This window comes from Carassius auratus, chromosome 35, assembly GCF_003368295.1.
Source record: "Carassius auratus strain Wakin chromosome 35, ASM336829v1, whole genome shotgun sequence".
Classification (NCBI taxonomy): domain Eukaryota; kingdom Metazoa; phylum Chordata; class Actinopteri; order Cypriniformes; family Cyprinidae; genus Carassius; species Carassius auratus.
In genome coordinates this window covers 2,219,633-2,244,723 of record NC_039277.1, presented here as the reverse complement: position 1 = coordinate 2,244,723, position 25,091 = coordinate 2,219,633, and the positions used below count along the sequence as shown (strand labels likewise).

Sequence of the window (25,091 nt, the reverse complement as noted above, 5' to 3'; positions counted from 1 at the left end):
CTTTCCCATTACATTCTAGGGCTGCACGATTCTGGATAAATTGAGAATCACGATTTTTTGATCTCATATAGAGATCACGATTCTCCTACGATTCTTTATTATTATTATTACTATTAACATTATCATTATCACAAGTATATAAATTAATTATTTTATTTTGCAAGGATTCTTTAAATTGATCAAGTGTGACAAAGACATTTATAACAAAATATTTCTATTACACACAATTATTGTTCTTCTGAACTTTCTATCAAAGAAACCTGAAAAAAAATCTACTCATCTGTTTTCAACATAATAATAATAATAATAATAATAATAATAATAATAATAATAATAATAATAATGTTTTTTTTTGAACGGCAAAACAGCATATTAGAATGATTTCTGAAGATCATGTGACACTGAAGACTGGAGGAATGATGCTGAAAATACAGCTGCACACCACAGAAATAAATTGCATTTTAAAATACATTCAAGTGAAAGCAGTTATTTTAAATGGTAAAAATATTTCAAAACTTTACTGTTTTTGCTGTACTTTGGATCAGATAAATATAGTTTGGTGAGCAGAAGAGACTTTAAAAAAACATTACACATCTTATGGTTCAAAAACTTTTGACTGGTAGTGTATATAATACATTTAAAACCCCAGTTTTTTTAATATTAGAATGATGAAAAAGTTGTTTAGATCACTGATTCAACGACTCACTCATAAACCTACTACACTTGTTTCATTTCTGGATGAATCAGCGTTTTTGAACGATTCTCTTGAATGAAAAATTAATTCATTGACAAATAAATTAAGACACTTGTCGCCACCTATTGGTGAAACAATGCAATCGACACAAACGTTATTTAAAGCGCAGTACTTACAAAAGGGGATTTGTTATATTTTGATCGCTGCCATATAGACATCAATGTTTATATTTAAACTATAAACTTTATCCCAGTATTTCTGTGATAATATAAATGACTGTAAGACAGATATAATACTGTGTAGTTGAAAAGACTGTTTGTGAAGATGTTTCTTAACCAAACATGGTAAGAGCTCTCTCTGTGTCAGCGGCAGTGCGCGCACGGATTTGAATGATCCGGTAAGACTTTGTCAAAGGTTTAACAGACTCGGGGAATCGTCGTCTTTTAGAAATGAGATCGAGAGGGTGTCTGAATCGAGATCGCGATCTTTTAACGATTAATCGTGCAGCTCTATTACATTCTGATTTATTCAGATGCACCTGTAGTAGGTCTGGGATGTACAGTACAGTTATGCTGATACAGAGTAGTTTAAAACCCTTCCTTCCTGCTACTGTAGCATCAGTATTCAGATTCTGTCCCTGGATGCACATTGTCAAATTGTTAACAGCTTACAAAGCACCTGAAATCTCCTTCCTTAAGAGGCAAAACTGTGCACAAGAGTAAAAAAAAAATACATATTTTACAAAATGAGGAATAGACTTTCTTCACACATCAATCAGACTGACCTCTGAGACACCAATGTGATATAAATTTAGGCTGCAAAACAGATCTTATTAACAATTAAATAATTTGAATGGATATTGTTTGTGTAACTATAATAACTCGTATTATTGTCATTCTAGAAAATGATGGCCCTATGATTTCCGCGATGCATAAAACACGGGCTGAATCACGGAATACAGTCGTAAAAGCTTTAATTTAAAGACAAGTGAAGCATAATTTTTTTTTAGGTTTAAATCACACAACATTTCTCCCATGTTTTATTTTTCGCTGACAGCAAGAAGAAAGTCCTACAAAGTCCTACTTATAGGAACAACATGTCATCTGAGGAAGTTAGTAGCATTTCCCCATTTTTGACTGGAGCATGGTGCTACATGACTGCACCTGGATTTTGAGAGAAGAAACAAGCCTGTCAAAGAGGCCATCTGAAACGTCTAAGGTAGGGAATTCAAAGCAGAACTGTATCCTGTGGATTTCTATGACTCGGGAACAGCAACTGTTCTGCAAGTTCTGTCAAAACACAGTTAAATGGACTCAAAAGAAGATCTGTAATGGCCACTTAAAATCAAAAACACACTGTCAGAAGAAGCAGATGCTAAAAGATTCTCCTCAGAGAGCAGAAGTACATGGTCAGAAGCAAGGTGTAAATTTGACATCACCCAAAACAAAACAAAATAAATAAATAAAAAGAACGACCAAGCGGACTTTAAATAACTAGCAGCAACAAATGCTAATGGTGTTGGAGTCTGGACCAAAAAGCTACAGCCCACTAGGGCTGTGCAAAAAAATCGAATGCGCATCTTGTCAGTAAAGGCGCTCCTGTGATTAGAAGTACATCTCCTGCACGCGTTCAGATCAGGGTTACCAGGTTTTCAAAACAAATCCTGTCCATTTGCTTCTCAAAACTAGTCCAAAACAAGCTCAATCGCGTTTCCAGGATGTTTCCTGATAAAAATGGCACCCAATAAATTCTTAAAATACACGGTTTTTTGTTTTGTTTTTTGGCAGGGTTGCCTGGGTAAAATTCGCATTTTAGGGGCTAAACAACACATTATTGGTTTTGTCGCTTCGACCCGTGGACATGAAAAATAACCGAAGACTTGGGAACACTGGTTGGCCTTTACTACACAGAGCAGTAGTTCATTGAAAATCCACACAAAATCGATTTCAAAATCGCAGGCGATTCTTTGTCGATTTTGAAAGCGATTTAGTGTAGCTTGTCGGTGGACTATGGCTCGGTGTAGCCGCTCCACCTAAACCAGTGTTGCCAAGTCTGCCGCTGTTTTTCATGTCCGCGGGTTGAAGTGACCCCAATACAGTTTTGGACTAGTTTTGAGAAGCAACTTGGCAGGATTTGTTTTGAAAACCTGGCAACCCTGACCTGAACACACGTGCTGGCGATATACAACTAATCACAGAAGCGCCTTTACTGACGAGATGCGCATGAAAATCACATTCGATTTTTTGCACAGCCCTACAGCCCACTGCAAACTAGCAAGTGTGTTCTGCATCTGTGTTTAAGAGATGCACTGTTTATATCAGCAGCTATCAACGGTCTATATTCATCATTCAAAAGGAGACACTGAAACAAGGATATACATAATATATGTAGATATACTAAATGTAAAGAAAGTAGTGTTTGCTTACCATTCTGAATATCTGTCATGTTGATTACTTTTTTCATTTTAAGTAGTCTCAGCCATCACGCCCATGGAGCGTTGGCTGAACATCTGATGCATATGGTACACAATAGTGGAAAAACTTCAGGAGTTTCCAAGTTGTCACTGGATTGGTTGAATTATACAGGGTTTTTGGGAGACGTGTGTGACGTTCTTTAATATTCCGCATGGAAATAAAGACACAGTGGCGCCAAACCCCATCACGAAACAAGAAATGCATCATGTTTACAACTGTGATGACAAGTGCTTATCAGAATCAACTAAAACAATGGATTCTCAAAAGTAGGTTATGTGAAATTAAGCCTGGGCGATATGGAGCAAAAAATATATCTTGATATATTTTGATATATCTTGATATACGATATATATCTCGATATCTTTACAGGAAAAATAACTACCCAAAAACTACTGCAAAAACAAATATTACATGTTTAGGGCCCTATGAAACGTTTTATTTTTTTCTTCACCATATGTTTTATTGTTACCTAATTATGTGTTTTAGCATGTGTAATTATTTAAATGCATAAAAACAACTTAATTAGTTAAAATTCTTAAAATAGCCTTATGTGAAAGGTTTTTTCCCTTCAGAAAATCTGTGTATTTATTTTTTTCTGGTTATCAAATGAAGGCATAAAACATTAATTTAATTTATCTTTTAATTATTTAAAATTAAGCAAACTTTATTTACTATTAAAAATAAAACATGGAAGAAATGTTGTGTGATTATTCCTTTAAAAATTATGTTCGTTTCATTTTAATAGTAGTAGTAGTGGGCTATGTACATTGTGCTGAACAATAGTAATAGATTTCTGGCAAATACTTTTATTTTGACGAGTTTACCTTAACAGTTCTGTGTATGTGATACTACAGTCTATGATGTGATATATGACGCTAGTTTTACTCAAATCAAACGGTCAAATGCTCATGAAGTGGCTCTCAGTGCAGTTCTGGAGATGTTGTTCGTGTGTTTGCGTCCTAATTTAGTGAGACAGCGGACGCTGAAATCACCGCGAGCGTCACACGCGCTTCCGTGTGCAAATAAACGAAGCTGCGATTCTGTGCCATTCATTAACACAGACACCTAGAACATGCAGGATTCATATTTAAATAGACTTTTCCGGCGTAATATTTGCAGATTAAGTCCATATCGCGATTTGATGCAAGTACAATGACCTAATTTTGATTAATTCATTCCAAATTTGACAAATTCTGTGACATTCCACGTTAAATTGTTAATTCCATTTCTATGACTAGATTCTGCGATTCCCTCCGCGTTTTCTGCGCATAGGGTCCTTTTCATAGGACCCTACAGTAGACATCTGCCTGCTGTTTCGCCCGAGCGGGAGAAGGCAAACAAGCAAAGTGGCAGGATCAGAATTAAATATAAACAATATATCGATATAGAGTATGTCAAAATCCATATTGTGTTTAAAAAATATCTCGATATATTTTAAATATCGAGATATCGCCCACCCCTATGTGAAATATTTAAAGTTCGAGGCATAAAATTTTTAAAGGAATACTCCACCCCAAATTTTTAATTTTGTAATTAATCACTTACCCCCATATTACCCCAAACCCGTAAAAGCTTCATCTTCGTAACACAATTTAAGATATTTTGGATGAAAACCAGGAGGCTTGAGACTGTCGCATAGACTGCCAAGTAAATTAAACTGTCAATAGGGGTGCACCAGTCAAGATGGGCCGATCAAATGCGCATCTTGTCAGTAAAGCCGGTTCTCTAATCAGCGGTAAATTATATCAGGTGCGTGATTTCACATAGAGCAGCTGTTACTACACAGAGCTGTTGTTAACTGACTAGCTGTGCAAATCCAAGTTCATTATCAGATAAGTATGAAAAGCATCGTCAGAATAGTCCATCTGCCATCAGTGGTTCAACCGTAACATTATGAAGCGATGTGAATACTGTTTGAATGCAAATAAAACAAAAATAATGACTTTATTCAACAATTCCTTTGACAACCGTCTCCTCTGTGTCTCTCCACATCACTCAAACTGCCTAAGCTCTTCTGTGTCAGCCGCGCTACAAGGATGCACTGTTTTCTTTCAGATCAAAGCATAAATACACGTAGAAACAACGCATCCTTGTGGCGCAGCTGACACTTGTAGCTTGATGTGGGCAAGCCCTTGTTTGTGGGCCTTGGCCAACAAAAGCTGCCATGGATTCAAGCCATCAGTCTGAAGGTCTGGCTACACAAGACTACATTTTATGTGACTCCCGTTATGAAAATATTGACATATTGTAATGCTTGAGAAAGAAAATGCACTGTAACATTGCAACAGCCTTCTGTCTGTGCCGCCTTGACTTACTTGCTCGTTTTCATAAGTTTTGCATTAATGACTCGTTCATTAAACAAAAAACACTAGCCTAACAGGTCGATAATCGGCTTGGTGTGTCCCAGCCTTTACATATGTTGACTTCAGATATATCTCCAAGAAGAAAAACAGCTCTATTCATCAAGCAGTTTCATGTACCTTTACCTTACCAAAGCATTCGATACTGTAAGCAGAAAAGGAATGTAGTAGGGTTGTGCCGACAGACGATAGTATCATCGGCACATTTAATGGCTGGTATAACGGCAACTAGGGCTGTCACTTTTGTGAAAAAAGCATTTTCGCTTTTTAAGAAATGAGGGCTCATTGAATCGATTGTAAAATCGATTTTCCATGTAAAAAAAAAAGAAAGACGTTTCCTTTTTCAACGCCAAATAACAGATGAACGTAAAGAGAGCACTGGAAACACACACGTCAGCAATATTTCTTATTTATTGGCATTAGAGCTGTAATCGGGCCTTAAAAGTTAGGTGTAACGAAGGCTTGCCTCTGGCGATTACGTTTTGGTTGCACCAGCAACTAAAGCAAAGTCTGAGGTTTGGAAAAGTTTTGACCTGTTTATAATGAGTGAATAATGACGCACCATCAGTGGAATGCGCTGAAGACATCTACAGTGGATTCAATCATTTGTGCAACCAAAACGTAATCGCCAGAGGCAAGCCTCCGTTACACCTACTCTATCTTTCTCGTACTAATCGTAACATCACATGACTGCTTGTTTACCTCACAAACCAAGCCCGAGCCCGCGTAAGATGATATAAATAAAGCCCAAACCCGACCAAACCCAAGATCTTCAGCTGTAATTGGCATGATGTTTCGTGCAGAATAAAAAACGGCAACAGGAGTGCAACATTCTCCAAAAAAATATATATGCAGAGGGGATAACATAAATGAAAAACATCACTGCAGGCTTCAACCCGGCTGCATTTATGATTTAGGCAATTCAAAACAATTAAATGAAGGCTGCGCAAAGTGGGAGTATTACTGCCAATCTTCCACCTCAAAAGCCGGTCGCTGTCAGCTGGCAATGGTGGCTCCTTTTCATAACTCAGCATCTCCTGTAAGAGGTCGCTTTCGACGTCACTGGGTCAGGGGCGTATTTGCTGGTATTTTCTGTAGGGATGTGCAACAGTGATCGACCGCGACAGCGATGATCGATCACGTAAACGATGATCGAAATTATTATTATTTTTTTTTTATTATTATTGGTTATGGCAGCACGTTGGGCGGCGCCCTGATCTCTGATTGGTTAGCTTCCCACTTGATACCTCAAAAGACGTAAGAAGACATATAATCATGGCCTCAAAGTCACGTAGTGATGGCTGGCTTCCCTTTGAGAAGAACGATGAAAATACAGTTCAGGTTAAGCTGTGCAGCGCCAAGCTGTCACACACATCTACAACAAAAACAATGCGCTATCATCTACAATGTGTACATAAAATATCTGGCGATAACAGAGCGGCAACTCAGACGAGCATTGAATCACTTGCCGTAAGACTTAAATGCAACGCAGGCAGAACCGAGAAGACGACAAAGCTATTCGCTGAAATGGTGGTGAAAGATTTGCTGCCCATTGGTTTCAGGGACAGAGAATGTTTACTTGTCCAGTGGTGCCTGGCTGTTCCTGCAACATCTGTTCCAGTGGAGCGAATTTATTCATCTAAATGTGAACAGGCTGCGCACGCGGCTCTCATCTGAGCACGTAGACCGCCTTATCTTTTTGAATAGACATTTGAATGTTTCACCGGTCGTGGTAAATATAATATCAATTTTTTTTAAATAATTATTATTTTAGTTTTGAGTTTTAGCAACAGTTAAAATATCTAGGCTATTTGATCTCTGTTTTATACCTTATAATAGTAGTTTGGTTAAACTTGGTGAACTTTTTTCTTTATCTTTTAAAAACTACGTTTCACCGCTGGATCAAAATATGCTGCTAAAGTTATACTGAAAGACAATGTTTTGTTAAAAAAATGCACTTGAATAAAGAAGCTAAAAAAAGAAAAAGTATCTTTCTGTGTTAATTTTTAAATCAAATAATGAAATGGTCTTTATAAAATAAAAATGGACTGGATATATTTGTAGCCTAATTACATTAAACATATTCGTACATATGACGAAATCAAAATTATTTGTCTGTCATAGTTTTTATCTATATTTTAAATCGTATTCAATTATTTAGCAATAATCAGTGATTTCGATGCTGTTAAATAATATTTTGGTTGATCAGAATGTGCAAATTGAATACAAAATATTAGAATACATAAAAAAATAACGATAGTGTGAATTTATTGTACTTTCGTGTTTGTAAAGCGCAATCCGAGTTACACTTTCGGTCAAGTTCGCATCTGCATCGGCAAATTCTTTTCAGATAAAAGTTGCAAGATATAGTGTCTAATTAATTAACATGAACAATTATGCTGAAATCGCTGCATATCATCGATTCGTTTCATGCTCGTATAAGCAATGCCCCATAATGATATTGCTCTTAAATGTTTTATTTTTCTTTTATTATTGTTATTATTTTATTATTGATGTTATAATAATTCAGCCAAGCTTTTTTTCCGTCATATTTGTGGGCATAATGCAATTCATATGGCTTCGAAAACGCACAGGTGGTTTATGGAAAATAAAACTTAACTTAAAAATAAAACTTAATTACAACTATTACACTTAATAACGTATGTAAAAATATAGCACAAATCTGCCATACATTTATAATGAGAACTTTATAGGAATCTATAGTAAAATCTGTCCTTGCCCATCTTTCAGCGCGCTGTCATGAAAACGCATCAGCGGGAGCTCGCGCTCTCTCTCTCTCTCTCTCTCTCTCTCTCTCTCTCTCTCTCTCTCTCTCTCTCTCTCTCTGTCTAACGCATAACTTAGCTTTCTATTGTGCTGATACAAGTTGTAATGTTACATCTGTATCTCAGTTATCTGATTTATCATAGGATGTGTCACAGAATTAGCTTCCGTTTATTGGTTTACTCTTCACCTCATGCAGATATTACTTGCTCCTTTATTAATAACATTGCTTCATCATAATCATAATCTAATCTGTCCTAATCATGTGTTCATGTTTTCATAGACAGATTTTCATGTCAGATTTGTATTTTTAATTTTCATAACAATCTTCAGATTTTTTTTTTTTCATTATATAAATTATGGCCAATCGATCCATGAACTGCTCTTCCATAAAGATACTGTCCTTGTTCCCCATAAAGTGTCAGCTCTATAGCACATAATATCATCTACTGTCACCACCTGCAGCTTCTTGAGCACTTCCACCAGTGCTGCCTCCATTCCATCCAGTTTTAGGGGTAACACATTACAAGTAATGTGAGTTATGTAATCGGGATACTTTTTTCAAGTAACTAGTAAAGTATTACTTTTACAATTCAGTTTTACTTTGATTTCAAATGTATTGACCGGCAGCTCTCCTGTCCTCATGTTAAGAGAAATCAGGAGTAGGTGTGTGCGTTGTGTAAGTGTGATGCTTATTGTGTTCTAGACTACATAAGAACATTTGGCATTTACTCACCTCACTTGCACAAAAACAGATACATTATTCCTCAAAATGAAAAACAGTGAAAAGCAAACTCAGAATATGATGCAAACCTGAAATAATACCTGAAATAATAATATAAAAAATAATCAAAGTTAAATTGCACAAATATACTTTATATATTATATATACCCATCTTTACTGCTGACCTTCAGTGATCCAATTCAACCATACTAAGCAAAACTGACTTTAGAAGAAAATGACATTTTTGTTTCCATTTCTTTTTGTTTTGTGATGGAGAAGAAAGTGTTGAACTTGTCCTATTCTTCGTGCAATCCAGAATGACAGTACAGCTGAAATGTTTGTTTGATCTTTTTGAATTTACATTCCCTTCAGCCTAAAGCTTATTCATTTCACTTTTTGGTGTGAAAGGGCTTTTTACACTTGCCAAAAATAGACAAGCAAAACAAGCAAGCCAAGTCCAGAAGAGAAAAAGTAATGCAAAAGTACTACTTTCCATAAAAAGTAACTAAGTAACAAATTTGTTTTTTAGGGAATATTATTGTAATGCATTACTTTTAGAAGTAACTTTCCCCAACAAATTTCTGAACAGGCAGAGCTTACAAGCATCGAGGCCATGCTGTGTTCAAGACACATCTTCACTGGGCAGGCCACATCTCCAGGATGAACAACATCCATCTACTCAATACTGCACTGCATGGTGTACTCGCCACTGGCAATCACGACAGAGGAGCACAGAAAAAGCGGTTCAAGGACTCTACAGTAAGACCCACTGACAGGTTATTATGGTAAGAGTCCACTTTATAGCCTCGGACCGTGAATCCCGGAGACACATCATTCACAAGGCTGTATATTGCTTCAAGAATGTGTGCAGGGTTGATCTCGAAGACAGAAGGTCAGACAAAGGAATAACTGTTTAACATTTTTGTCTTAAATGTCAAACCACTTTTGATATAGTTTTTGATTAACTAATTTTATAACCATGCAAATTATTTGTAAAAGAATCAAACTTATAGATAAGAATGTTTAAACATGCGGTCACATTTGCAAAATTCTGTGGCCAAAAAGGTCCATGGTCTATTGTAAACAGTGTAGTGACATATGAAGCACAATTTACACAGAAGTCAAACCAAGCAGCTTTCTACTAGCAACTCAAATCTATTGCAAATGTGTGACATAGCATTTGTGAAATAGCTGAATACGTTCAAAAATTATAAATGTGACAGCACCTTAAGAGATGAAAACTGATCAGCATCACACCTTGCATAAAAATAAAACACACAGAGACACAAACAATCTAAACTTAGATCAAATGTGCCATAATACTGCAGGACATATTTTTATTTTCTTTAAATTGTCTTCAACTTTATTATACAAACCCTTAGTTTGGATCCACAGAGGAAAGAGTATAAAGAACAAGCTTTTTGAATTTATTTAAGGAAATATGAGTTGCACTTGCCTGAGCCAAACTCATTGCAATGATGCTAGGGTATTGTGGGTGTTTGGTAGGGCATTGCTAGGTTTGTACTTACTGGCCCTGTGGCCCAAGTCAAAAGAGTCCACCCACAAGTAAGATATTCTGGTCTCTATGGCTTGGGGTCCTTTCTTCAGTGTTAACATATGAGATTTCATGCTTTATCATCCATAATACAAAGTGCTTAGTATTAGAATTAGTAATAGAACCCCTCTCCTCAACAATTCACACAATCATTTATGTATGTAGCACAAAGAGTGCAGGATTTTTTATTCACTAAAGTAATTATTAATTGCTTAGTATTTTCAAAAAAAAAAAAAAAGTATGAGCAATAATGCTTGCCTTGGCAAACACCACTAATTATTCTAAAACTATTCCTGGTCTCCACTGACTACGCTCTCAAAAAGGAGTAAAAACAGCTAGCTTGGTTTATTTTATCCTTTGGGAAAAACCAAACCACACAAATATGACATACTCAAATACTACATGACCAAAACATCCTGTTTGCATGAAATATGCAGGAATGTGTGGGAAATACTCAGGTTGGGGTTGTTTGTAGGGCTGCACAATTAATTGAGATTAAATCGCAATTTGGCAGAAGCAGTTATTGTCATGCGTATCTTTCAGTGAAGCACAGTTCTGTTATCAGAGCTTTCGCGCTGAAAATACAAATATGCCCCATAAGCTTGTGGCGATAGATGATAGAATCGTGTATCGACGAAAGTCAGAGATATCAATGTAAGCAGATGTCTCTGTCCATAGTCAAGACAATATTAGGCTCTGACATTCTCCTATTAATTAGGGCTGAAACGATTCCTCGAGTAACTCGAGTTAATCGATTACAAAAAATGATCGAGGCAAATTCCTCTGCCTCGAAGCCTTTATTTTAAATCTCACGTCAGGTTCTTTCGCAATGCTTGTGACACAGCGAGTTTACGTTACCCACAAAGCGGAAGGAGACACAAGCGCGGAGTCTGAAATCGCATAATGCAAGGAGTCAGCAGTGTTTTGATTTGAGGGCGCGGACAAACGTAAAGACAATGTCGTGGTGTGTGTCCAACTGTCCATTGTAGATAGAGCTGACATTCCACAACTAGGGCCCTATGATTACCGCGATGCAGAAAACGCGGAGGGAATCGCGGAATCCAGTCATAAAAACGGATTTTACAGTTTAACGCGGAATGGCACGGAATTTGCCAGATTTTGAATGAATTAATCAAAAATAGGTCATTGCAGTTACATCAAATCACGATATGGACTAATATCTGTAAATATTAAGCTGGAACAGTCTATTTAAATATCAATCCTGCATGTTCTGCGTGTCTCTGTTAATGAATGGAGCAGAAGCGCGAGTTCCTTTATCACACACACTGAAACGCGCGTGCTGTCTCACTAAATAAGCCAACTGCTCTGACAGTCACTCATGAGCATTTGACCATTTGATTTGAGAGTAAAACTAGCGTCACATCACACACAGAACTGTAAAGGTAAGTCAAGCCGTCAAAATAAAGGTCTGTTTTTTAAGGTTTAATCACACAACATTTCTTTCATGTTTTATTTTTAATAGTAAATCCCCTTTGTTTACCAAAAAGTTAAGTTTGACTTAGTTGTTCATTTTAAGAGACCCAGGAGTCTTATTTTCTCTTGCATAATTAATATTGCACTTTAATTAAGCAAAAACACATTTTATCCGATTACTCGATTAATCGATGGAATTTTTGGTAGAATACTCGATTACTAAAATATTCGATAGCTACAGCCCTACTATTAATGTATTAAGTTATAAATATAATAACTATTATAATTTTTTTAGTCTGCCTATTATAATTTGGCTATCAAACTACCCAGCTATTTCACATCAGCACAGCATTTCACACACTTACACACACATGCGCATGTGCGCGCAAAAGAGGATTAGAGCCCGTTCTCGCTGAAGAAGTTGTAACACTTTGACTCGGATAACTCGTTAAATCCATGAAATGAAAGAGATCGAAAACGAAGAGTTGGTGTTGGTGGCGTTACAAATAAAGTAAAGACAAAATAATAACAAGGCGGCAGAGGGAATTTATCATCCTCACTCTGCCTCCTTGTTATCATTTTCATGCACTCCACAATATAATGTGATGCATGCAAAATACATAGTTTTGGCCTTTACAAAGTCTACATCCACAAACAGACGCACATCGTCTGCAGATATAAGGCATTTCATTGCACTTTAACAAGTAATCTGAACGGCCTGTGTATGTACAATATTTTAAACGAGCCCTCACTAACTGAGTTTAATTCCACAGTTATGTTAGAATGCGTCTCATTCTTGTTTCTGTGACGGTGCGTTGTTCTCGGTCTCATGAGGTGCGCGGTCCGGATCACTGTATGACTGATGCATTAGTTCAGTTCAACTTAACTCCAAATATATGAACTTACCTGTTTTCAATACTTTATATTTAAAGTGTTCATTTATGTCCAATATTAGTTTTAAACTGCTGGACTTTAAATGAAATCTACTATTGATTTTCACCATTGACTGATTCTTGCAGAACATTCAGACTGATAACTTCCATGCGCAGATGCGTAAAATTTGTCACCGGACGCACAATATGACAGTTGCGTCCAACCACATATGAACTAGCTGTTTTAAATACAGTATTTTTTTTATTTAACGTTAGTTTATCACTATGTTTGAAAGTGTGTCTTTCGATTATTCGTGATTCCACAGGCTCTCTCGCGCGCATCTGCGTGGTTTAAAACACCAAATAGTTATGCTATGACAAGAACAAAGAGTCTCTCTCTTGCTCCACCCATGGACAATAAATATTGTGTATCGTCGATCTCACGGGCTGACGATACGACGATCTGAAAAATTACCATATCGCCCAACAATAATGGCCCAAATAAGAAATCGCTGCAGCTGAATGAACAGAAGGCAAGGCAAGGCTTTATCACTGCTTAGAATACAATGAAACATTGTGTGCCTTAATTAATCTGTTTAAGAAGTCACATCATCAAAAGAATTTACTTTAAACAGTCGACTGACGTGATGAAGTGAATTTGGAGTTAAAACATGTTATTAAATGTGGTATTTCCACATGCTCTAAGATGGAGCAACATTTACCACACACAGCCATAGTTCAGAGAAGATACGCAAACAGCTGTCAATATTGCAAAAAATTTAATCGATTTCATAATCCTACAATTTTATTGTCTGCGATTAAGAACACGATTTTGCATAGCTTGTTAGAGGAGTGTAGTGTAGTAAATGCTGTTCCACCTGAAAGCAGGTGATGGAGATTAACTGCTAATCACAGTACCGGCTTTACTGAATAAATGAGCATGACAATCGTGATTAATCTCATTCCATTAATTGTGCAGCCCTAGTTATTTGCCACTGAGGTTGAGATGAGATAAAGCCCTTCTGGCTGTGTCCATCCCAGCCAGAACAGCATCTCTCCTGCTGGCATATCTGAGCCTGAGATCCAAGCGCTGCCCCGAGGGAATGGCTGTGACATATCTCCAGAACAACATCTCTCCGACTGCCATCAGTGTAATGTGATACCAGTCAGAAGCCACTAATGGACCGGGGGTTCATGAGACCCAGCACATGATAAATGATGAAGGACCAACTGGTACACAGACTCTATTTCTAAGGGTAGAAAGCCACCTTGCTCTCTATGGCTGAACTGGAACGATCTTCATAAGTAGAAACTCTTCAGAGGAACTCAAATAGTGTTCCTTACACAAAGAATACTTTAGACACTATTGATTTCAACAGTTGATAAGCTAATCGATATGATACTCTCTGCTTAAAGGGTAACTAAACCCCTGGTCAGAGTCTGACTCCACCCACTGACAATATTTGAAAAATGCTGAAAAGTGGGCAGAGCACAGCGGAGACAGAGGGGACAAACCGAGGGTGGGGCTGAGCAGGTGGGGTGTGAACCTGAGACCTGCAGTGATGGATTAATTGACAGCTGCTGTCAGAGTCGCTAAAATGGAGAGTGACTGTAGCAACGCAAGTAGCTTTGCAACAAAGCATTCATCTGAAGTAGAGGACTTTTCTCCCCCACCTTCACCTGAAGTGGAGGACGTCAAAGTGTCTGTGGACACAGGGCCAGGGCCTGAGTTCAAACTGCGGTCTTAACTCCTGAATCGCGATCGACACTGCGTCGCTTTTCAGCGCGAGCTGTGTGGAATATATTTCCACCTCCATTGCTTTGGAGAAGCGATCCTGCATAAAATGCAGTTTGCACACTCCAGCTCTGGACGGGAACTCGCGGTCTTCCAAGCCAAGTGCATGCAACCACTGGTGCCTAATTTTCAAGTCTGCTGGAAAACTATGCAGTCCAGCAGTGCTGTTGCAACCAGCAGCACTACACCTATGTACCATCCTGACCACTGTACTAAATACAAATAAATCTACACCAACTTGAAGCTATCCTAACTGATGCAATACTATGCTACTAACTAGCTATGCTTCTAACAATACTAACGTTACACTAACAACTATGCTAATTAACTACATAGGCTACACGAAATAATAAAAAAAAAAAACGATATAAATGCTATGCTAAATAGATGCTATAATGCTCTATCCTGGTTATTTTCAATACTCGCAATTCCAACTCCTGACTCACAGTGATTTTGAGGGAACAAGACAGTTTTACACTGCCAAGGGCGTGGTAGCTCGTACCAAGGGGTGTGGTGAGCTGGAAACTGCTTACTTCAACCGGCACCGCAAACATCCAATAGGAAAAATCAACTGTAGTAGCCACCATTCAACCTGAAGATGGCAGCACTCAGACGTTTTTACTCTATATCTTTTATAATTAAAACACTTTATACTCAAATGTCAAAAAAGTTTCTTGAATCAATGAACAGCACTAATAAAGCCCCATTCGTACAGATCATTAACTAAAAAAAGTTGGTTTAGGATGTAGTTACTCTTTAAAGTCATCATGAAATGGAAATTTAGTTTACATTCTAAATGCATTTTACTCGTCTTGTTGTACGAATCGTCTGTCCACATTTGACTAGTAATGTTTAATCAAAATGTCATAACCTTCCAATGAAATGACAGACTTCTCTTTGGTGTTGGACCCCAGACTTTTAGTCTGCTTAAACCCTGCTCATTACATACAATCAACTGCAAGCTCAGATTCAGATCTGCCCTCTATACAATTAACCCTGTCCCCACCTTAATTTTTTTCATTATACATTTTTAACAGTATTTTCAGGATTACTTATACTTAAAATTACTTATAAACAAATTTTTTTAACCATCCTTTATGGTTTCCGTGTAATTCTTTTTGTTTTGTTTTGTTTTGTTGTTTTTTTAAACCAGTTAAGCGCAAACACCAAACCCAGCGGATTTAATTGATCAACTTAATCATGCAGCCATGCCAGTCAAAAACAGATTAGTCTTTAAAAAATGGCTGGATCCCATAGTGACAAACAGTAATGTTAACGACATCATCAGGATACTGACACTATGCTAAGGTTATGGTTAGAGTTAGAGCTTCTGCAGTTGTTTCACTGAGCTTGTAGCTGGGCTTTACGAGATATTACTAACCGTTATGAATTATGGCTGCATCATATATCAAAATGAAGTCAACTTCGTGGGATAGTTAAAGGGATAGTTCCCCCAAAAATGACAATTTCCCCATGATTTACTCAACCTCAAGCCATCTTCTTTCAGACGAATACAATTGTAGTTACACTAAAAAATGTCCTGGCTCTTCCAAGCTTTATAATGGCAGTGAATGGGTGTTGAGATTTTGAAGCCCAAAACAGTGCATCCATTCATCATAAAAAGTACTCCACATGACTCCAGGGGATTAATGAAGGCCTCCTGAAGAGAAGTGATGTGTTTGTGTAAGAAAAATATCCTTGTTTAAAACTTTTTGTATTCTCTAGCTTCTCATTTATGAGAGAGTAGCATCCAGATGATAGAGCTATGGTGAGAATACACTAGTCTCACGAGAACCAAGTTTTGTTTACAGCACAGGAAATCTAATCTCTTCTTGGTTTATATCAAAACAACATTTTTCTTTACAAATCCTTGTTTTGTTCTTAAATTGTGTGACTGGTGTTTTGTTTTGCTCTCTCCTCTGCTCTTCTGTGTTCATCACTTCTCACCAGAGCTCACGCTAAACCTACGTCCCACATCATCTACTCGACGCCACTCTCTCATGAACACACGTATGAGAGAGGAAGCTAGAGGTAATAGTTTATACATATATGGATAAACCGCCAGAGTTGTGTAAAGTACTTTTTGACTACGGTCACACTGCAGGCTGAAACGACCCAATTCCGATTTTTTTTTTACCCTATGCGACCTGTTTCTGATCTTTTCATGACAGTCTGAACGACACAGATCCGATCTTTTCAAATGTGACCCAGGCCACTTAGGTATGTGGTCCTGAATCCGATACGTATCCGATCTTTTGAAATGCGACCTCCGTCTGAACGGCCAGGCCACATGTCTCCGACCCATACGTCATTGATACGCTACAAACGTCACAATTCTGCGTTGAAGTAGGCAGGAACGAGAAGAGCCACTCACATCAGTATCCCACCACTCCTGGCTGCGACTCCGCACCCACACGTTTCTCTGTACCGACGTTGCTAACACTGCTCCGCAAAACGCCATGGCCAAAAACCTTGCTCTCCTCCTTCTTAATTTTCTTCTTAAAACGAGAAGATTGTAATTGTGCTGGCTCTGTTGGGAAAATAACTTTTATATTGCAAAAAGAGCTCCGCTGTTGACTACACTGTTGTTGACATCCATGTTTAACGTTAGCTACTTCCGCAAACAACGAGTGACGTCGTTCACCGTTGAGTACTTCTGCGCATGCGGGTCACTTCTGGCCCATTTCACGTTCACACAGGAGATCACAAAAGGTCGCATATAATTGGAAATGTGAACGGCCTTGCAAAAAAATCTATTTTTTTCAAAAAATTGGAATTGAGCATAAAGCCCTGTAGTGTGAATGTAGCCTTTTATAACACTTTTTTGGCTTCAAAAACTCAACCAACCATTCACAGCCATTATAAAGCTTGGAAGAGAACATTCTTTCATAAAAATCTGATAGTATTCGTCTGAAGGAAGAAAGTAATACACACCTAAGCTGCCATTTATATGGTCATATACACCTAAGACTTGAGGGTGAGTAAATCATGGGGTCATTTTCAGTTTTGGATGAACTATCCCTTTAATATGACAGTTAAACCGTTAAAGTTGTGATTTAACTGAATAAATACATGTGTTGCCCATTTCAGAGCACCTTCATTTACTAAAAATCGAACTCTGCGATGCCAAAGTACCAAGCTGCAGATGAACACATAGGTAAACTGCCAAAATATAAACTAGATGGTTTAACGGTTTAAAATGAAGACATGAACACATCTATTAGTAATTTTAAGTCATTTTAAAGTTCTACTATAAAACACAAATATCTATTCATTTTTATTCAATTGTCTATTTTATATTTTACAGTACAACATTATTTAGCAATAATCACAATAAAATCCATATTAAAGGGGGGGTGAAATGCTATTTCATGCATACAGAGTTTTTTACATTGTTAAAGAGTTGGATTCCCATGCTAAACATGGACAAAGTTTCAAAAATTAAGTTGTACGTTTGAAGGAGTATTTTTGTTCCCAAAATACTCCTTCCGGTTTGTCACAAGTTTCGGAAAGTTTTTTTCGAGTATGGCTCTGTGTGACGTTAGATGGAGCGGAATTTCCTTATATGGGTCCTGAGGCACGTCTGCCGGAAGAGCGCGCGCTCCAGTATAGCGAGGCTGAGCAGCACAGACATTTCACTGATCAGAGCGATTCACTGATTAGAGCGAGAGCGTCGCGAAAAGTCAAAAGAAGTGTGTTTTTGGTTGCCAGGGCAAGACAACCCTGCACAGATTACCAAAAAAAACAGCATTAAGGGACCAGTGGATGGAGTTTATTTTTACAGAGCATCAACGGAGATGTGCAAGTGTTTGTGTTTGTTCCCTGCATTTCGAAGATGCTTGTTTTACAAACAAAGCCCAGTTTGACGACGGATTTGCGTATCGTTTATTTCTTAAGGATGATGCAATCCCAAGGAAAAAGGGTCACGATCGTGTGTTGGAACCGCAGGCGGTGAGTAAAACTGCTTCAAATATCTCTGCCTCCTTGTTAGTGCGTCCCCTCCCGTGCCAGAGACCCGGGTTCGAGCCCCGCTCGGAGCGAGTCGTTGCTGCTGCTGCTCTCGTTCAGTTTCAGCCTCTGGATCTGATTCTGGATCATAAATAAACGGCTGAATCTGACTGTAAGACATGGTTTGTTTTGGATGATGGGTTTTCCCTCACGGTAATGTCAGAGCCTTTAATATGTTTTTCAACGGCTCTGGGTAATGTCACAGCTTACCAAAAGCCCACTGGCGCTCGTGATTCTTTAGCTCCGCCCACACGTCACGCCTCCAGCCGGTCGTGTTTTTCCGGGAAAAATTGGTACAGACTATCTTTCTCTTATGAATATAATAAAACTAAAGACTTTTTGGATTTATGAAGGATGCAGTACTATAAATGTACTCAAGATTAACAGGATATTGAGTGAAAACGAGCATTTCATAAACATAAAACATAAAAAATAGTTTTAACGTGTATATGGAACAGTACTGTTTTTTAACTGTGTGATGGGTTAAGTATTCATCTAACCCGGTTTAAATATGTCAGAACAGAAATGAGCAAATGAAGCACAGTCAAGCAGGGTTCAGTTTAAATGTGTTCTCTAGAACGAACACATAAATCTGAAGCGTCTCGCATGGATAATTCTTGCTTTAAACCCTCTAAGAGCTGAGCACTATTTCCTCTTTCCAATTTACCAGCAATTAACAGTCGAGGAAAATCGATTACTGGTGTACAGGAAAGTCAGCAGTGCCCCGCAAAAAGTTTTTCCATTGGGAAACCGTGATTTTCCTTTGCATTTCAACTGCTGAGTAATTAAAATCATCAGAAGAATGAAAGGGGTCACAGCGGATCTCAGTATTTTTCATCTTCCTGTCTCTCAGGTCAGCATTACAGCTGACTTCACACCAGATGGATATCTGACCTGGCACACTTCATAGCATTTTTCGATTAAATGGTGCTTTTACAACTAAACAATCAACTACTTGTCTATATATCATGCTGTTCAAACATTGCCAGGACACTTTCCAAACGAAAATCGACAAATAAACCCTTGGCAAACATGATGAGCTGTGAATGTGTGCTCAGATGTTTTACTTGCACCAAGTCTCACAGATTTTCCAACCGGACAGGATACTGAGGTTAGTATATAGTAAATCATGTGTGATGGTTCACATTTGCTGCACCTTACAGTAACTTCTACCTTAAGAGCTCAAGAAAAGAGGTCTAAGCAAGTCCCAGTTTTCTTTCTTTTAAATTTTTCCCTCAATTTCCAGGTTTTCCATGACTTTGGAAACCCTAAACCGGACCTCTGACAAATGCAAAAACTCTCTAGCATTACCTTTTTAATTACATACTGTACTAGTATCTATATATTGTGTAGTTGCTAAATGATAGTAACCATGTTGAACTACAACTGAAATGAAATCCAGCAGCAGGAATCAGTCTTTGATAGTTCAGGCATACTGTGAGATTCCCATCCGTCTATCAGCCATGTGTTCACTTGTCATGAACAGATGTTACCAAATGAGTCTCTCTATAGGCTTTTCGTTGTCCTAGACAAGCTATGTTCGTCAACATCCTTGTTGGTCCAGGAACAACAGTCCTGTCATCCAATCAGATTTTAGGGTTAGGGCTGGCGACGGAGCTCCAACAACATTATTATCAGGCTGGGACTTTAGAGCGGCTTACAGAGTTACAGCTGGGTTAGTCTGACAGGAATGACAAAAAAAGCTGATGTCGATCCAGAAGCATGTCTTACTTAGTAAAAAAAAAAAAAAAAAAAAAATCAGACAATAATGACTGACTGACTTTTTGCTCCACAAGCATACTTAGTACATGTTAGCTAAATCTAGCTAAACAAATAATGCTAGTAAAATCGTTCCATGGCACAAAAAGCCACTCTGGAATTAAAGACAAACAAACTAAGACACAAGTAGTTTGTTTAAACACCAAACTCAGACTTCATTCAGATGGCCAATTCAATTTCTCTCCACTTGGATAGCTCAGTTGAACAAAAACACCCATATTTCACCAATCAAATAAGCACCAGCTTACTTAACACTAACATACCCTCAGAAAAAAAAAAAAAACTAAGTTGCAGTACCCTTGCAAAGGATACCAATATGTAAACCGTAGACACTAAAATATACATTTAAGCTATCAAAATCCACCCTTTAGAGCTAAATAAAGGTGCAAATGTGTAGGCTACCTTTTGAAGAGGTGCCACCCTAGTGACAGCTTTTGTACTTTGTTGTTTTGTTGATGTTGTTGTTGTTGTTTCAGTTTATAACATTAGGCTGCAATACTGTATGATTTCAGGACAAGTGTGACTACAATCCACACAAAATGCCTGTAATCATTATAAAGTAAACTTATTTTCAATTTGGGCAACCACAGCAACCAGAGACCATGCTTTAAACATGCATTAAAATCTGTGGCCCACTCACTTGAGGGTTTCCCCATCATGTGACCATGTGGCTTCACAATATACTACAGTCCTGCACTGGTGCAGAAAGATCCCAAATGATCATCACAAGTCTGCAGGATACAGTAAATCACTACATAAATCACAGAATTCTGCTTTTCTGGCCAAAACATGTATCTGATTGAATAAAACTGAACCCAAAGGCTACGTGGACCCATCTGTGTGCCCATGGCTTTACAGATGGCATTGGGACAAATCAGATAAATGTCAAATCATCAAACACGATTCTGCTTCGTATTTGTTCGTAAAAATAATCATGTATAATTTATCTATTTTGCTTGATGCACAAAATCTTCGGAACTTCACTATTAGTACACTTTATGCCTTTCAAATGCAAATTCTACATCACTGATGCATCATACCATGGAGACAGCTGTCAATCATCGCGGAGATGCTCCATCAAGACTAGGATGAGAAGATCACTTCAGCATGTAGCTTTCACTAGGTGTCCGAACAAGTCAGGTTGTACATGCTTTACTATTACAATTATATATGCAATTATTTTTGAAAGATGTAAATAAAAGGCGTGTTAAGAAATGTCCTCGCTTCTTTGCCAACAAATGTAAAATGGAAACAAAATATTACCGGACGCACGAGACAATGGCAGGTTGCAACAATCTACCACATGCCTCTTCATTTCACCCCTCCGACCTCCTCTAGCAACTTACCGTGCGATTGATGTATATTACTCCCGAATTAATCCATCAGTGTTCATTTGGGCATAGATTCGGAAAACCGGTATTCCATTATCTGCGTTTTCTGCAGCGTTTCTGCGTAGCTGGGTTTAGTGTTTGATTGGAGATCAGTGATTAGAGGCGATCGTGAATGCTCAAGGAGTTCACACACACTCAGTTACAAACACACAGACGCTGGGAAGAGTGGGAGGCGGGGCCGGGAACCCGAATGTACCCGTCCTACTATGGTGAAGGAGTCGCTCGTGAATATTTATGACGCAACGCAATGCTAAATCTACTAGAGTTATCAGCGTGATGTGATTAATACTCAGCAGCCGAGCCTTCGCGGGAGAAGAACAGGGAAATTCGAGGTGGGAGTACGTGCACAAGGAGACTTAGGTCTCTGCAGAGCAAAAGTGGGCGTTTATCACCATGTGGGTGTTTTCAAACTGCTGGGTGTTTCTAAATCATGCAAAAAATAAATCATCTAAATGATCCCCCTTACCCAACCCCACCCCTAAACCTAACGTCACTATTACATCAACCAATCAGGTATCATGGTGTAAAAACACACTGATCTGGTAACTCCCATTAATTCCTGCAGAGACCTACTTGTGCACAAGCGGTGGGAATTCGATTCATTTGATCGCACGGGTTCAGTGAACTGGTTCAAAAATCGATTCTGAGTCATTTCTGAAAAGTGGTAAAATGCGGTCACGTTTACATTTTAGCGGATTTTCACGGGTGAAATCCCGCAGTTTCCATCTGGGTCCGCAAGACTTTATTTTGATGTGAGGACGAAATATTTTCCCAATGCAGATTTCGCATCAGGTTTAAGCTGACTAAGAGAAAACTACTTGGTTTGAAAGTGACTTCAGTCAACTTCAGAAATGTTTTCAACAGACTCCCTAAAAAATAATCGGTTCAAAAGAACGATTTGTTTGCGAACTGGACATGGACTTAAAGGGGGGGGGGGGGGGATGCTAGTTTTCACTCAATATCCTGTTAATCTTGAGTACCTATAGAGTAGTACTGCATCCTTCATAACTCCAAAAAGTCTTAAGTTTTATCATATTTATAAGAGAAATATAGTCTGTACCGTTTTTTCCCGGAAAAACACGAGCGCCTGGAGGCGTGACCTGTGGGCGGAGCTAAAGAATCACGAGCGCGAGTAGGATTTTGCGTTGAGAGCGTTTGGAAGCTGTGACATTAAAAAAACATCATCCAAAAACAAACCATGGCTAACAGTCAGATTCAGCGTATATTTATGATCCAGAATCAAATCCAGAGGCTGAAATTTAACAAGAGCAGCATTAGCAACGACGTCTCTATGTGGTATGTACTGAAACTATACATATTTGCTAAGCGGTTCCACCTTATGTCGTCTTTTTTTTTGTTTTTTGTTTTTTAAGCTGTACATGTGGAAAGTGCAGTTTGATGCCAACATCGCATGTTGTTTACTTGATGTGCTTACACGCCGATAGCTAAGTTAACAACACAGAGACATTTGAAGCAGTTTTACTCACCGCCTGCGGTTCCAACACCCGATCGTGACCCTTTTTCGTTGGGACTGCATTATCCTTAAGAAATAAACGATACGCAAATCCGTCGTCAAACTGGGCCTTGTTTGTAAAACAAGCATCTTCGAAATGCAGGGGAACAAACACAAACACTTGCACAACTCCGTTGATGCTCTGTAAAAATAAACTCCATCCACTGGTCCCTTAATGCTGTTTTTTTTTTTTTTTTTGGTAATCTGTGCAGGGTTGTGCTGCCCTCGCAGCCAAAAACACACTTCTTTTGTGACATTTCGCGACGCTCTCGCTCTGATCAGTGAAGTCTGTTGTGCTCTCAGTGCTCTGCTATACGGGAGCGCGCGCTCTTCCGGCAGAAGTGCCCTTAGGACCCATATAAGGAAATTCCGCTCCATCTAACGTCACACAGAGCCATACTCGAAAAAAACTTTCTGAAACTTGTGACAAACCGGAAGGAGTATTTTTGGAACAAAAATACTCCTTCAAATGTACTGTACAACTTAATTTTTGAAACTTTGTCCATGTTTAGCATGGGAATCCAACTCTTTAACAGTGTAAAAAACTCCAGACAAGACCCCAATGGTTTCCAAACATAAGCGTGCTGTGATTTGAACGTTTGGGATGCTACAATAAAGCTCGTTTGAGCTACTTTAGTCTCAAAAACGGCAACATACGTCCATGTGAACGCACGTTTACTTATACCAACAAGTAAAACAAGAACATGTCCTGTTCACGCCCACAAAACATGTTTCACGGGGCAGCTACTATCAGATGATCATTTGTCATCATGGCAGGCATCTGTTTGCGCTGAGGATGTGCTGTCGGGCGTTTAATATATGCAGTTTGGACAAAGAGACTGGAGGAATGCAGAGAGTGCATGTTGCTTTGTGCTCTCTCTCTCTCTCTCTCTCTCTCTCTCTCTCTCTCTCTCTATGTGTGTGTGTGTGTGTGTTTACCCCTCAGGCCAGCAGCTTTCAATGCATCTGAGAGGGGAAGACTCTCCTTTGTATTTAATCATTAACTATTAGGCCAAATCCTCTTCTCATCAACTCATTTCTCTTTTATTACTGACAATGGTAAAGAAATGTTTTTTTTTTTGTTTGTTTTTTTTTTTGTTTTTTAGGCTATCTGAAACAACAAATTTGTGTAATCAGATGTAACCAAATATAATCATATACAGGGTAAGATGAGGTAAAATTCTCCCCAGGGGGGAGATGACCCACGCCCTCTCTCTCTCTCTCTCTCTCTCTCTCTCTCTCTGTCTGTTATATATTCTGTAAATATGTGTATGTGTGTAATGAGAATTTGTGGAAATTAAAATAAAAGAGTTTTTATGATTTTGATAGTATATTTATACCCTGAACATTCATACATTCATTCATTTATGTACGTAGCTATGCGTATACGTATTAAATGCATTTATTTAATAAATAAATACCCACCCACAGTGATGGCATGCTTGCATGAAATAATTTGAAGTTTTGAGAATTTGATCAGTCTTATTCATTAACAGATCATCCAGAGAAGTTCTGGAGAGGTGTGGATTATTGTGATGTTTTTATCAGCTGTTTGGACTCTCTTTCTGACGGCACCCATTCACTGCAGGGCATCCACTGGTGAACACAAGATGCAATGCTACATTTCTCCAAATCTGATGAAGAAACAAAAATCAACTACATTTTGGATGGCCTGAGGTGGAGGACATTTACATTTTTTTGGTACTAA

General features: G+C 38.3%; 1 protein-coding gene across 1 annotated transcript in view; it reads right to left on the bottom strand.

Annotated features, from left to right (window-relative positions):
- Nucleotides 1-22,181, bottom strand: part of plppr1 (phospholipid phosphatase related 1) — a 71,565-nt gene extending 49,384 nt beyond the window's left edge. The window contains exon 1 of the mRNA XM_026219292.1: nt 21,826-22,181. The gene's annotated coding sequence lies outside the window, so the exon portion shown is untranslated. The remainder of the gene's footprint in view (nt 1-21,825) is intronic.
- Between the last annotated feature and the right edge of the window lie 2,910 nt (nt 22,182-25,091).